This window comes from Capsicum annuum, chromosome 11 (genome assembly GCF_002878395.1).
Source record: "Capsicum annuum cultivar UCD-10X-F1 chromosome 11, UCD10Xv1.1, whole genome shotgun sequence".
In the NCBI taxonomy this organism is placed as follows: domain Eukaryota; kingdom Viridiplantae; phylum Streptophyta; class Magnoliopsida; order Solanales; family Solanaceae; genus Capsicum; species Capsicum annuum.
The window spans coordinates 26340618-26356446 of record NC_061121.1 but is presented as its reverse complement, the minus strand read 5'-3'; positions in this window follow the sequence as shown (position 1 = coordinate 26356446).

The following is a 15829-nucleotide window of genomic DNA, read 5'->3' as shown; positions in this document are numbered from 1 at the left end:
TACCCACAAAATTTCTTAAATAAAATTATTCTTTTTGTTTATTTTATTTTTGCTTGCAGTTAATTTTCAGCATCGACGAAAATTTGTTGCGAACAAATTGGTACGCCTAGTAGGACCAGTTCTGCTCTTTATTTCTTCCTCCTACAAGTCAAAGGAAATCACATATTCAACTACTACAATGGACTTCAGAAAAATTAATGAAGTTTAGTGCAAGAAGTCTACTACTGCCACGTCTACTGAGATCAAACTTGTTGGCCTCATCAATCGACGCAATCTCAACGCTTGTGCTTTGGATGGATCCCAATACTTTACAATTTTGGAGATGAAAAAAGGAGATAATCTCAAATTTCAGCAGTAACTACAACCCCTGGGGGAAACTTTGCATCTATTTTATCAGATAAACCGTCTGAAACTCGCTGCAACTTTGGAGAATTTGAAAACTTAATGAATTCTCCAACTTCAACGAAGTTCAACACCTTCATGGTTGATGCAATTAACTTGGACGGGAAGTTTGCAATGATGGAGCAAACCATTGAAGCCTTGAAGAAGTGCATTGATGAGAAAGATCATCAAATCGCCCGACTTATGAGTAAGTTAGATCTCTACAATCCTGAAGAGTCAAATTATAATCTAACACTGCGAGAAAAATTTGATGGTGAATCTTTCATCATGATAAGTGACAATTACGGCGATGATCGATCCGCTTCAGTGGCTACTCTAACAGTTCAACAACTGCAAGATATGATTGCAAACACCATCAAGGCACAATATGGTGGTCCGTCACAAAGTTTCATAAGATACTCAAAGTCCTATTCTAAGCGAACCGAGGGCTTACCGATGCCAATTGGATATCAACCGCCAAAGTTTCAACAATTTAATGGAAAGGGAAATCCAAGGCAACACATCGCTCATTTCATTAAGAGTTGTAGCAGTGCTGGTACACATGGCGATCTTCTTGTCAAGCAATTTGTTCGCTCCTTGAAAGGCAACGCTTTTGATTGGTACACAGACTTAGAGTCTAGATCAATTGATTGTTGGGAGAAACTAGAAAGTCAGTTCCTAAATCTTTTCTACAATACCCGTCGTATGGTTAGCATAATGAAGTTGACAAACACAAGACAAAATAAAGATGAGCCTGTACTGGATTACATAAATCGCTGGTGAACATTGAGCTTTGATTGCAAGGATCAACTTTCTAAAACTTCTGCGGTTGAAGTTTGCATTTAAGGAATGCGTTAGGGCCTTGTGTATATCCTCCAGGGAATTAAGCCTCGAACTTTTGAAAAATTAGCTACGTGCGCTCATGACAAGGAGCAAAGTATTGCAAGTCATAGAATGGTGTCACCTATTTTTTATCCTAGGAAGAAAGTAATGAAATTCAAAAACTCATCTGAAATCCAAATTGGGGAATCTATGACGACAACTGTGAGTTTTACGAAGTCCCCTACAAGACAAAAATTAAAAGAGGAAGCTCCAAATCAACAAATGTGAGAGGTGAAAAATCAACCAACCTTGAAAGAGTTACAAGCAAGAGTATATCCTTTTCCCAACTCTGATGTTCCTGAAATTATTGATGAGTTGTTAGCCAAAGAAGTTATTGAACTTCCTAAGTCAAAGCGACCTGAAGAATCAAACAAATTCGATGATCCTAACTACTGTAAATTTCACTGCATTGTTGGTCATCACACCACAAAATGCTTCATCCTAAAGTAAAAGATCACGACATTAATGCAAGAGGGAAAGATCATCATTGATGATGGAGATATAGTTGACGCAAATCATATTAGCGCCAAACTGTACCATATAAAAGGTTCAATTTCAAAAGCTCTATAAGCCATGCACTTCGTGGAATCACCAAAAGTTGAAAAAATCATCATGCTACAATTTGAGAGCTTTGACCCAATTAGGGTTCCAGCTTGAAGAAAACAATGAGTAAATCCATCAAAATGACTTCTCCAATAGCAAGAAGGGTGATACTTGGACATTGATCGCTCGTAAAAGAAAAAAATGTCAAAAGGCTTCTAAACTCCAACTCTCAAAAGTCGACACAAGATCAAGTGCAAATCTGTTTCAACCAATGGTGGTAATAAATACCAAATTAAAGTGCAACTATACTCCATTACAAAGGGTTGGAAAGAAAGTTACATTACAAGAATTCTTCCCCAAAATGTTCTTTGTTGCACGAGCTTAAACTGCAAGTCAAAAATGCTCTTTGTTGCACGAGTTTAAATTGCAAGTCAAAAATGCTCCTTGTTGTACGAGCTTAAACTGCAAGTCAAAAATGCTCCTTGCTGTACGAGCTTAAACTACAAGTCAAAAATGCTCCTTGTTGTACAAGCTTAAACTGCAAGTCAAAATGCTCCTTGCTGCATGAGCTTAAATTGCAAGTCAAAAATGCTTCTCGATGCATGAGCCTAACCTGCAAGCCAAAATGCTCATCGATGCACGATCCTAAACTGCAAGTCAAGACACTCCTCGACGCACGAGCCTAAACTGCAAGTCAAAACGCTTCTTAAGGCACGAGCTTAAACTGCATGTCACTCCTGGCCCGCATGAGTCTAAACTGTGAACGGCTCTAAAAAAAGATAGGAAAAGTGTGAAGCTTGAATGCATATTTGGAGTCCTTTGAAGATGCCGTCTTAAACCAAAAGGATTTTTCATTATCTCCCAAGCAATAAAGTCTTCTCGACAAGAAAAAGACTTGTGATGCTTTGAATATTGCTCTAGTATGGCCTTCAACATATTGCGGAAGTGATGCGGCCCAAAACTTGAAGTAGATGATGAAATTCATGATGTATCCAAAATCTGAGGAGAAATAGAATATCACAAGATTTAGGCTGCAGCTTTGGAAAAGTACCTGAGAAAATATAAAGTTTATATACTGATGGATTTCGCGCTTAACGTAGATCTGTGAGTCTACTTTCCAATGCAAAAAAAAATTAAACCTGATTCTGATACTTTCATGTCAAGATATGAAATTTATCGTGATGTTGCGCAAAGCTGAAATAACCAGCAAACTAAGATTAGAAAGCTATTTTTAGAGCAATATCTGGGATGATTCGGATGCAACCTAATTGTGGTTTCTGTGTGAGACGTAGCTCTGCGAGTCTACTTTTCAATGCAAAAATAGAACCTGATTTCAATACTTCCACGTCAAGATATGGAATTTATTGCGATGCTGCACAAAACTGAATAACCAGCAAAACAAGATTAGAATGCTCTTTTTGGAGCAATATATGGGACGATTCAGATGCAATCTAATTGTGGTTTCCACCTGAGACGTAGCTATGCAAATCTACTTTCTAATGCAAAAAATAGAACCTGATTTTTATACTTTCATGTCAAGATATGGAATTTATCGTGACGCTGAGCAAAACTGAAATAACCAGCGAATCAAGATTAGAAAGTTGTTTTTGGAGCAATATCTGAGAAGATTCGAATGCAATCTGATTGCTATTCCCGCGTAAGACATAACTCTACAAGTCTGGTTTCTAACGCAAAAAAAAATGGCTCCTGATTTTGATATTCCTACATCAAAATACAAAATTCATCATGACACTGCGCAAAACTGATAAAATAGGACATTGAATTCCATTTTTTATGAATCAAACAACTCATATTTTTGTTCTCCAATCGAAGAATAAATATTTTTGTGTACTTATGCCTAGTACTTGCTCACCAAAGTCAGAAAAGGGTACTCCCTGTGTCAATATTATCAAGCTGGATGGAACCACGTACATGCTCCTGAAAAAGAATGGGGTGCTCTCAGTCGAAGCCTCTTTATCACCTAGCTCCACGGATGAGATACACCACATGCTTGCTTTGAAACGATGGACTGCAGACACCCAGAACTCCATTATCACAAGGTCGCAAGAATGACACCAAGTACATGCTCACTGAAGCTAAAATGGAAAACTTTCAGCATCGTCAAGGATAAAATCAAATCATTCCAAGTCACTTTCTTATCAAGCAGTAAGGAAGTAGTGCACTAAATGTTCAACATGAATCATGTCAACTTTTTTGGTCTAACATAAAGACCATTTGCATAAACCTGCACAAAAAAATAAAGATGTAACACATCTACAGTGTTGACCGGATGAAGCTTCTTGGTTCTATGTGGATTGATGTCAACTATGTGAAACTTCAATCTGGTGATAATTGTCGATACCAAATGCACGATGCATCAATTTGACATGATCAACATTGGGAGAAACAAATACCTTTGAAATCACGAGAATGAAAACACATTCATGAGTACTTTAAGTCTCGCCGCCAAGTTTCGGCAAGCCTACACGTCGACCAACCTTGAAGTAGGGGGCATCTGTGGACACATAAAATTTATTGGATCAAATTCATATAAAATTTAAATTTGATCCACATTTTATTGGGTTTAAACTTATTTTGGGCTTAAAAAAATAATAAGCCTATTGTATTCCTCATCAAGGTCCATCTCACCTTGAAGCTTAAACTCATCAAGTGATATGGCATCCCAGTCAAATCCAAAACCAATGAGACCCCGCCACATGTACAAATGATGTGGTAATCTCATTCAAATTCAACAACCAGTCAAAAGGCACCAAGTGGCAAAGTGACATGTTTCGGCCAATCACAAGAAACTAGGTCTACCCCCTACAACTATAAATAGGGGAGTAACATAACATTCTAAAGGGGAGAAAAGAAACAGGTGGACATTCTGCAAGCATTGTAGAAAGCTTCTGCATTGACTACACAACTCTTCAACGAATTGACTAACGGATTTCTTCCCGGAGATCAACTCGACAAGACGAAGTGTTGTCAGACAATTCCTGGAGATCCAAACACATTTCTAGGAGGCTCAAATCATCCTACATTCGAGAATCAAGCTCCAAAGGCCCTCGAATCACGAAAAAACTTAGGAGAGAAGAGTCGAGAGAATAACGGAATTGTACCCGCAAAATTCCCTAAATAAAATTATTCTTTTTGTTTATTTTATTTTTGCTTGCAGTTAATTTTCAGCATCGACGAAAATTTGTTGCGAACAAGTTTTCCTTTCGATCGCTAGAAGTGGTCAAATTTTTGGTAACCCAAAGTATATAGTAGGGTCGGTTAATTTATGGGAAATCAATAGTGTACCTATCAAGTTTTTTTTTTTTTTTATATATACTTATTAATATTGTCCCAATAATTGAATATCTAATTAATGTGAAGGAGGTATAGGGAATAAAGGGCCAACAACCTCATGATTTAAGGGTCCCTACTTATCACTTTGGTAGTTATTATTTTATTATTATATAAGTGAGGGCAAATCGAGTTGATTGAACGGGTGATCTACCAAATGGAGGATTTCATGTTAATCCTCACCTGCTTCCTTGATTGAATTTATCATTAGGGGCTTGCCTAATACGATTGATTTCTTCTGTATAGTTTATGATTGAAGAATATTGCATTAAAGCGGAATTTACCTTATGCACGTCCAAGGGATAATAGACGTGAATTCCCTTAGCTTGTCAAAATATTTTTTACTTTTGTTTTTTTATAATAATTTTTATTAATGCTCCTAAATTTCTTTTAAAATACACATAAAATATCTTTATAACGTCATTTCATTTATTCAGATTGAAAAGGATCACATTGAATAATTTTATCAATATAGTGAGGAAATTAAAGTTGAAATATTTTGATTGGCCAGCACATTGTTGTTGCCTTGATGGTCGCACCTATAATTTGTTGCCTAACCCATTAAACACATTCTTTTATATTATCAGACTGCTCACAAGGCTCACATGTATATGAGTACAGTTTTCAAACGTCTCTTTATCACAAACAAACAATAATTAAGGAAAACACAAAAGACCAACTATATATGTATACTAATCATTAAGCTTGAGGTTAAGGGCAGCTGAGTTGATGGAATAAATGGTATCTCATAAGAATTATCGGAGATCGATTTCTCTGTTAATGGTTTCTTTAGTCGATCCAGCTCGTCTACTATTAAAAATTTATTATTTTTTCACTGAAAAATATTCAGTGATTTTTCATGAATATTTTGATTGAATCGATGAGAAAAAATAATAATAATTTTTTTGTGGGGAAAAATTAAGAAGTTTTTCACTATTTCAGTGAATATGTTTTCCACCATGATTTTCCCATTAAGCTGGTTGGGTGAAAAATGATTGGGATAAAATCATGTTCTATAGCATAAACTTTCCATTGATTTGTGATGGGAAAAACTTATATCTCTAGTACTGATCGCATTGAATTTGTCTAGTACGATCAACATTTCCTATCTGATTTATGAATTATTGCACTAAAATCAATTTACCTAATGCCCACCTGAAAAACAATGAAAGATTTTCCTGGTGTATTATTCTAGATTGCCCTAGTCATTGTCCAAACATGTGTGGTGGGTGTGTAACTTGCGGGAAAAGATGGGAGCAAGTTCAAGAAAAAATATGTGCCTAATAATACCCTTAAAATGAAAGCATTAAAGATTTCCTCATGAGGTTGAGTTATAAACTTATTACCATATAGTATGGTCCCAAATAAAACCTATAAGTTATAGCAGGTTATAACTATAGATGGAAGAATAATATTTTCAAAATAATATTGTTCTTAATTTAAAGCTTATCAAGGCATTTGATTTAAGACGTGATGATGAACATCATAAACTTGGAAGAAAAGTTTGTATATCTTACTCCAATACTCCATTGGTTCACATATGAATCTCATTTTTTTTCCTTATTGAAAAATTTATAAAACTAAATTTTCCTTCCAAAAGTAACTATTGTAATTTCACAATTATCCTTCTCTAAACTTGAGTAAGTTTCATTAATCTGTAAATTCTTTTATGCAAGAAATTCATATGCAAATCAGGGAAATGTTGGAAAAAAAGTATAATATATATTCACTTTCTCTTTAAAAAAAAAGAACATAAATTACCAACAATAAACCAGGCAAATAATAATATATTCCCTTTTTGTGCAATCAGCAGGTACCCACCAAAAGGATTTAAAATTGTACTTTCGATTATAAAACTTTATCTTATACAACAATTTTAAAACTAGTGGGAGTTTTTTTTAAAAGTTCAGTTGACTTGCAGTTTTAAATCCAGTAGTGTCTGCACCTGACCAAGACAAGTCTAATTCAAGAAAAAGAAAAAATTAAAAACTATCCACTCCACGAGTCCCATACTTTCTTCTTGATTCAACCTGCAAACTACATGTCCCACTTTATGTGATACTATATATTTAAAATGTTAAGAAAATTATTATAATATTTTTTTATATTTTAAATATTTTTAATTATCAACTATTATAACTTATATATAATATATTTTTTATATAAATTTTATTTTAAAAAAATTGAAGATTTTATATTAACAACTAATATGGGACCGTGGAATAATACTAACATATTGGGAAAAACAAGAAAAAAAATTCTATATCTCAATTGTGCGAAAAATAAATTCTATATATGTGTGAAAACTGGTCAAACGTGATATTCAGGGTTGAAAAAGTCATTTCACTTACTGAAAAAAATGGAGGACATTTTACTCTGATTAGAAGACGCTCATTTTAAGGCAAGCATGCACAAAAGGAGGTTACGTACATGTGCATTATTTGATAAACAAAAATGTTATAAAATAACTGAAGAATAAAGAAGAAGTGTAGAGAGAATAAAAAGAGAGGCGATTGTTATTTTTCTTGAGGAATCTCTTGATGGGGTGAATTACAATGAAGAAAAATTCCTTTATTTATAGGAAAAAATTAACTTTGGAGTTTGTAACTTTTCCATAAATAAACATATATGGTATATGGTAAAGTAGGTATTCACTATATATGATAAAATAAATATTCACTATATATGATACATTTATAACACTCCCTCTTGAATGTCTAATCGATAAATAAGGTGATTCGTTAAAACCTTACTAAAAAAAATCAATGGGAAAAAAATTTAGTAAAGGAAAAAGAGTACATATCTCTAACAATACGCATATAGGTTGCCTTATTAAAAACCTTATAAGGAAAACCCAGTGGGACAAAACCTTGTAAAGAAAAAAGAGTACAACGCGTATTAACTCCCTTTAATGAGATCATCCCTAAACCTTTGCATCCCGACCTTGTACACCATCTTCTCGAAAGTTGCAATTGAAGGAGACTTGTTGAATAAAACAATCACATTGTCACTTGAATGAATCCGTTGCACGTTAATATCACCATTATTTTGGAGCTCGTGTATGTAGAAAAGTTTTGATGAAGTGTGTTTCGTTCTATCTTCTTTTATGAATCCTCCATCAAGATGTGTTATGCATGTTGCATTATTTTCGTATAAAATTGTGGGAACATTGTTACATTTCACGCCATATTTTTCTCGAATGAGATGTCTCATGAATCTCAACCATACTCATTCTCGGCTTGCTTCATGAATAGCTATTATCTCATCATGGTTCGATAAAGTGCCTAGATAGACTACTTTATATATCTCTAAGATATGACAGTATCCCCACATGTGAACACATTGTATGTTTGAGATCGAGATTTATGCGAGTTAAATAAATACCTAGCATCAGCATAACCAATAAGATCGAGACTGCAATCTTTAGAATAAAATAAGCTCATGTGTTTTATCTCATTTCGATGTCTTCTAGTAGGAGTAGAAATATACCTTGCTAACATATTAACCGAAAAGGCTATAGGCCTTTTAGTATTTGCAAGGTACATGAGTGCACCAATTGCACTAAGATATGATACTTCATAACCAATCCGAATTGGTATATTTCTTATTTCAGCAAATAATCGATTTGATTTTGAAAACTCTCCAAGAGTTTCAATAATTTTCAAGCTATAAGCTTATACAATATAAGAATTCTAAATAAGTTTCCCAGAAACATTTATATGCTTCAAGCTTTTTGAATCCTTAAAATTTTTTTACATAAGTTTTGTCAAGTGACAATATCCAACATTTCATGAGTGACATCTTCAAGTGTCTGGACTGCAAATCAAATAAGTTTTATGCTTACCAAAATGCATCATTTCATGTCACTTGATAATGTTTCTACGTCAGCATGCTTAAATAAACGTAGAATTCAGATCCTCATAATCTTCACAATATTGCGCCAATATTGTATCAAAGATATCATCGATGATATATCATTTTATATCGGTTCACAATGTGACATAACATTTTGAGATCTCATCACTTCATTATTTTCAGGTACCTGAACCTTTCATAAGGCTTTATGAAGTGTTATGTCGTAGACTCTTCAAAAGCACATTGCCTTCTTATTATGATTATTTGCTCCTTATCCTTTTCAAGGATTATTTCATTTGGAACCGGTTGGTCTATCATGCTTCACGCATGCATAGACTTTATCCTTTAAGAACACAAAATAGGAGCACTTGCAGCTTAATATGAGATGCTTTCAGTAGTTAACTTGAATTATCTTTTGAATGAGGATCCGATGATAATTCCTAACATATTTCATAGCTGCTTATAATCTCCCCCTTATGTTAGGAAAGCTAGCATACATCCTCTATCTTCTTTGATGGATCCATCTTTGAGCATCATGGTACATTCATTAATCGTATAGCACACATCAAAATTATTATATGGAATAATTGGTTCCCGATCTTGAACCAATTGAGAGAGAAAAAATAATCATAATTTATTTGTCTAATGCATACAAGTACTATTGTATGCAACATATCATATTTCATACTAATACATGAAACTTTGTTCTCATTAGTAATGATTCAGCTATTTATGGAAGGCATTCAATGCTAAACCATCATCATCAAGATGAATTGTCTCGATTACACAATCTGACAACTATGCTCAATTTATATTGAACAAGTAACTTTATGAATGTCAAACGTAGGTTGACCATGAATGTATATGTGATCATCTTATTGATGCATCTTTTCAACATATCACATGATAGGTGAACGGGCCCATATTCACCTTTTATATTTTTCAGATTTTGAGGGATCAAATCCCAACATTAGTTGGTCCAACCAACTTATTATGAGAACAAATGATATAAACAATTCTTGAAGAATCTTCTAGTTCTTCAATACATGTCTAATACTTAATATGCACATCTTCAAGATGTCACAATCGTTCATATCAATTTATTAACTTTTATTCTAGTAAACTCCAAGTTTACCATGACATGTACTTTTTTCTTTAGTAAATTTCAGATTTACTAGAAGTAGATTTCAGAATAACTCTTCTCAATTATTCTGCCTCATCCGGAGGTGAGTTTTGATACCATCACATTCAAGTGCTCGTTTGTATTAATAAGGTTCTCAGTTCCCAGGAATGAAATATAATCGTACCTTAAGCCTATCAAATTTTGATAGCTTATAACCTGTGTCATGATATTGCTACTTCAGGAGCAAATCGAGGCATACATATGATCTAGAGAATTTTTCTCTAACATATCTTATGATCATAATACGCGTGCGAAAATATCATCACTTTTGATGATTATTATAATACTATCCCTCCACGTGTATATTCGTGCATTCAATTACTTGTCTTCTTTCAGACATATTATGCACTGCTACCACATACACCTCAAGAATGAAGTAAGTTGTCATATTTCAGACTTATCATATATTGCTACCACATTCACTTCATGGAATGAAGCATATTCAATGGGTCGAATTTCATGACTTTTCATCAAACACCCATTATTTTACCTTAGCCATCATAATATCATCAATATGGTGCATTGAGATTCAAACTCAACGTCTTACCCATATAAAGGTATCTTAGGCATAAATTAATGGGACTTAAACCCAACGTATTATCATCACTTTTGATAATATTGTTCTTGAGGAATAAATTTAAAACATAATGGTTACAAACCAATTATTTTTCCTCAAATCCAACAATAATTATATTATTAGTAGCAAAAGATAGATAACATAAGAAATTACTAACCTTGAAATTACCTTTAGATTTATAATCTTATCTTATTTGGCAGAGTCTCATGCTGATAACGTGTTATAAAATAACTAAATAAAGAAGAAGAGTAGAGAGAACAGAGAGAGAAGAGGTTGTTATTTCTCTTGAGGGATCTCTTGAGGGGGTGAATTACAATGAAGGAAAACCCTTTATTTATCGGGAAAAACTAACCTTGGGGTTTGTAACTTTTCCATAAATAGGTATACACAGTCTATGGTAAAGTAGGTATTCACTATATATGGTAAAGTAGATATTCACTATATATGATACATTTATAACAACCCCTCTGATTTTGTTTGAATTTTTTAAAAAGATAACTAAACTTTACTTTTTGACCTATTACTCCATGATTCTTCCTTAATTCGTTGTAAATACATTATTTTTTGCTAAATTTTAATCACAACAAAGAAAGTAAATGCACGCAGCAATCAGATGTTGCCACGTGTAAATACATTTAATTTCATATTTTATTTATATTTTTAATAGATTTTTTATTTTATTTTATTTATCACCGTACCCCACCCCCTCTCTCCCACCTTCACCATCCGTCCAGCATCTCCCCCACCCCTCATACAGCATTTCCTCCTGCGCCCCACTCTCCCCCGTAACACCCCCTCCCCACCCATCCACCCACACAAAACACCATTGTTTTCTTCAACACCTCCATTAAAGTTTTTTTTTTTTTTAAATCATTGAACTATTTTTATTAAGAATCATAAAACTCCCTTAAAGTTTCATTAATGAATTTTTATAATTCAATTAGAATGGTGATGAAAAAGACAATGAAGCTTTAATGGTGTTTCAAAGCTCCATTTTTAAAACACCATTAATGCTCCATCGTCTTCGTCAACACCATTCTGCTTGAATCATAAAAACTTCATTAATGGAGCTTTAATGGAGTTTTATGATTCTTAATAAAAATAGTTCAATGACTATTTAAAAAATAAATTAATGGGGGTGTTGAAAAAGACAATGGTCCGTTCTACTTGAATCATAAAACTCAATTAATGAAGCTTTAATGAAAAAAAAAAATCTTTAATGGAGGTGTTGAAGAAGACAATGGTGGGTGAGGGTGTTGCGTGGGGTGAGAGGAGGTATGAAATAATTTTAAAAAGTAAATAAATATTGTTTTTTTTTTAAAAGAGATAAATTATATATCAAATTATTTACACGTAGTGGGTTTTAATTGGTCAATAAAAGTCAAATTTGAGCCTTTCACGCATTTGTTGTGTGTGTATACACGCAGAGGATCAAAATAGTGTATTTGGTATGATTTAAGTAAGATTCGTGAAGTAATAGATCGAAAGTATAATTTATGTGTTTTTTGAAATAATCGGACAAAATTAGGGGGTTGTATTTTCTCTTTCATTAATAATATTATTACTTTATGTTATAGAAAAATCTATAAACAAGTGGAAGTTAAAAAAGGAGCAAATTCAGTTGACTTTACACTTAAATCCATCTACAATTCAAGAGCCATCCACTTAGCCCCACGATTTTGTTTTTGATAAATCCAGCAAATCACGTTGTTTATTACTCCCTCCGTCACATATTTTAATCTAAGACAGAAATAAAGAAATAAAAAAATTGATAATATTTATTAAATTATTTTTTATTATAAAATATATTATTATCTTTAATTAAGTAAGATCAATAAGAATAAAAATAAAATGTGTCTTTAAATAGTTATTAAATAAGAAAAAATAATAATTTTTGTTAACGAATCAAAAAGAAAATGGCTAAACAAGGTTTCCTAAAGTATATGATGTTATCTAAGATAAAATAAAGTATAAGTAACATAAATATCAGCCTTTTTGGAAGTAATTACACTTTCTCCCACTTTTCAAATTACTTATTCTCTTTCCCTATTAATAAACATAACATAGCCAACATATACATAACATTCTGTGTATATGTTGGGATTTTTGTAATATGTTTAGGAAGTTGGGATTTTTTATGATATTGAAAACATAAGTTGTGTATTTGTGTAATTTTTAGTAAAATAAATCCTTCAATACAACTTAATTCCTTACTTCGTTAAATCTTTACTAATAGTGAAGAAGGACAAAATATTTTATTGGTTGTTGACCAACGAAAAGCATGAGAGAAAAAAAAAACAGAAGTTCGAATCTAAAAAAAAATCCTTTCTTATTTTTCCCCAACGACAAAAGATCTTACGGGCGGAGCATTTTTGAGACTAACCTGCTTCCCATTCCTCTATAAGACAGTTTCGCAAACATAATTAAGAGAGTCATAGAAAGATGGCTAAAGTACCAGAAACAGGAACCAATACGCTATAACACTAGAAATAGGGGCTCATATTGTTGGAAAAATCGGGTAATTTTTCCACTAAAATGGAACAACTAACTAAAATGAATCGATTCAGAACAATTGAACCAGACAGAACACTAACAAATAAATATCCGACAAATAATATTGAATACTAAAATAAAGACACTAGAAAATTTGATAACGGAGTTCAGCCAAATAGGCTTAATCTCTGAGCACCCAACCTTTCCTATTAATTGTGAGAGAAGAAGACAATTTTGGGATGACTCAAATGGAAGGAAGAAGAGTTCTTTTATAACTCTAAAACCTCCTCCCAAATTGTAAAATAATGATGTGGGAGAAAAAAAAGAGCCAAAAAACCAACAAATCTTCACCTTGGCTCAATTTTGATCCAACCAAAATACAAATCTTCTCAATCAAACAAATAAAAAAAATTGCGGTGCTTCCAATTTTTCGCCGTGAGGCGCCAACTTCAAATGTGCAGGATATTAACCAAGTTTAAATAGTGTTCGAACTTGGCCCTTGTAACAACCTTGGTCAGCATATCTGGAGGATTCTCCGTAGTATGAATCTTCTGGAGAAGTATTGTCACGCCCCAAAATCCCATCGGGCCGGACTGGTACCCGAAGCCGAGAAGGCCCGGGAGAACCCGTTCAAATACCTGTACTTTCACTTATATGTCACCAAAAATTTGGACAGCACTTCGTTGCATATAGAAGGGTCTAATTACCTGTATCAGCACAACACGCACAAATATATATATATATATATATATATATATATTACGTAGCCGTCGGGGCCACCACATATACAAATATAACATCACTATATAAACTTCCATGACTTTACCCTTCCTTATGTCTACAAAGCCTCTAGGATATACATGACATAACTAGGGTCGGGACAAACCCCCCGCCCACACATGACTCCTGTACAATAACAAAACATAAGGAACCGACTCGAAAAACTCCGAAGCAAACTGGAGCTCACCAACAATAGCTGTATGACCTGGCTCCTATCTATGCTGTGAATGAGCTGAGGTACCTATGCCTGCAGCATGAAATGCAGGTCCCCGTGGGGGACGTCAGTACGAAATATGTACTCAGTATGTAAAGCTGTAGATAATCACATATGATATAGGAGTCAATAGAAATCAGAAACAAGTGAATAAGTCGTAATAGGAGTGGACCACACTTACTAGAACTTGTGACAACCTGTACATTGTATTTATTCAATCACTTTACCTTCGTTCTTATCGTCTTTGTAATCATTACTGTACTGTACTGTGACCATTAGGCTGCCTCCAGTACATATCAACTGGGATCGACCCATGCTAGGCTTATGCCCCTGGGATACCACCCATAAACACATAAATAGGGATCGACCCATGCTAGGCTTATGCCCCTGGGATACCACCCGATAAGAGAGAACTTCCATCACTTAGTTCAATTAATCTTTGAAATTGTTATTTCGGTCGCCACCACATTTTTTATACTTTGAAATAATGATACATCAATAGGAACCAAGTAATAGACCTTCTATACAATAACGAAGTAATAAAGACTCATTGGTACATCAACAATGTGTTTCAGAATCATCAATATCACAATAATGAAATAGGAGCCTTTTGGTATATCAATGAAACATTTTGACACTTTATAGAATGGAAACAACTTCGTTGGTAACGTAGAACAATACATGTTTTTGGACAACCTCGGAATCTTACTTGATGGAACATTGGTGTTTTCATGCCAAAGAACATTGTTAGAGTATGCTTTACATACCTCGTTGTAGATTCGGATACCAATTCAACACAACTTCCCGCCTTTACAAATCACTTATCTACAATGAAATGTTTGGCATCTAGTATTAGCAACCCAATACCACAATTCTCTTCCATAATTCCATACTACCAATATTTGCAAAACATTCCAAACCAACTTGAACAATAGGTTTATGTGTATATATATATATGATCATCATTTCAATACCACATCATCAATACCACATCATCACACCAAATTCCTTCACAATTCAACATAATCCAACATCATTTCCCAATCATCTTTCAACAACAATCAAATAACATACTTCTTATGCTCACATGCATATATATATATATACATATCCATATAAATAACACCAACATAATTTACATCCTTACCATAAAATGGCCCTTTTGATTTCGAAGTCCTGTTGGCACAAATAAGGGGTGCTTCTCGAAGCCCTCGAGACGGTGAACACAACTACAGAATCAATTTGGATTTTCTACGGTTGAATCACAAGATAATTGGAGTTGAAATTAGGCTAGGGTTTCTTATTTTCAATAATTTGATGATAATTGATGGATATGAGACTAATTATATGTATATAATGACCAATTTTCGTCCATGAGGTGATGGAAAATGACCATATTGCCCTTAAAATTTTAAGTAAATCCGAATCTGTCCATGGTGGACTGTTTTGACAAGTTAAAGTAGATCGACCATAACTCTTTGCTCCGATATCGTATTTGGGTGAAATTGGTATCTTTGGAAAGATAATTCAAAGGGATTTCATTTCATATAAAGTATGACACCCATTTCGT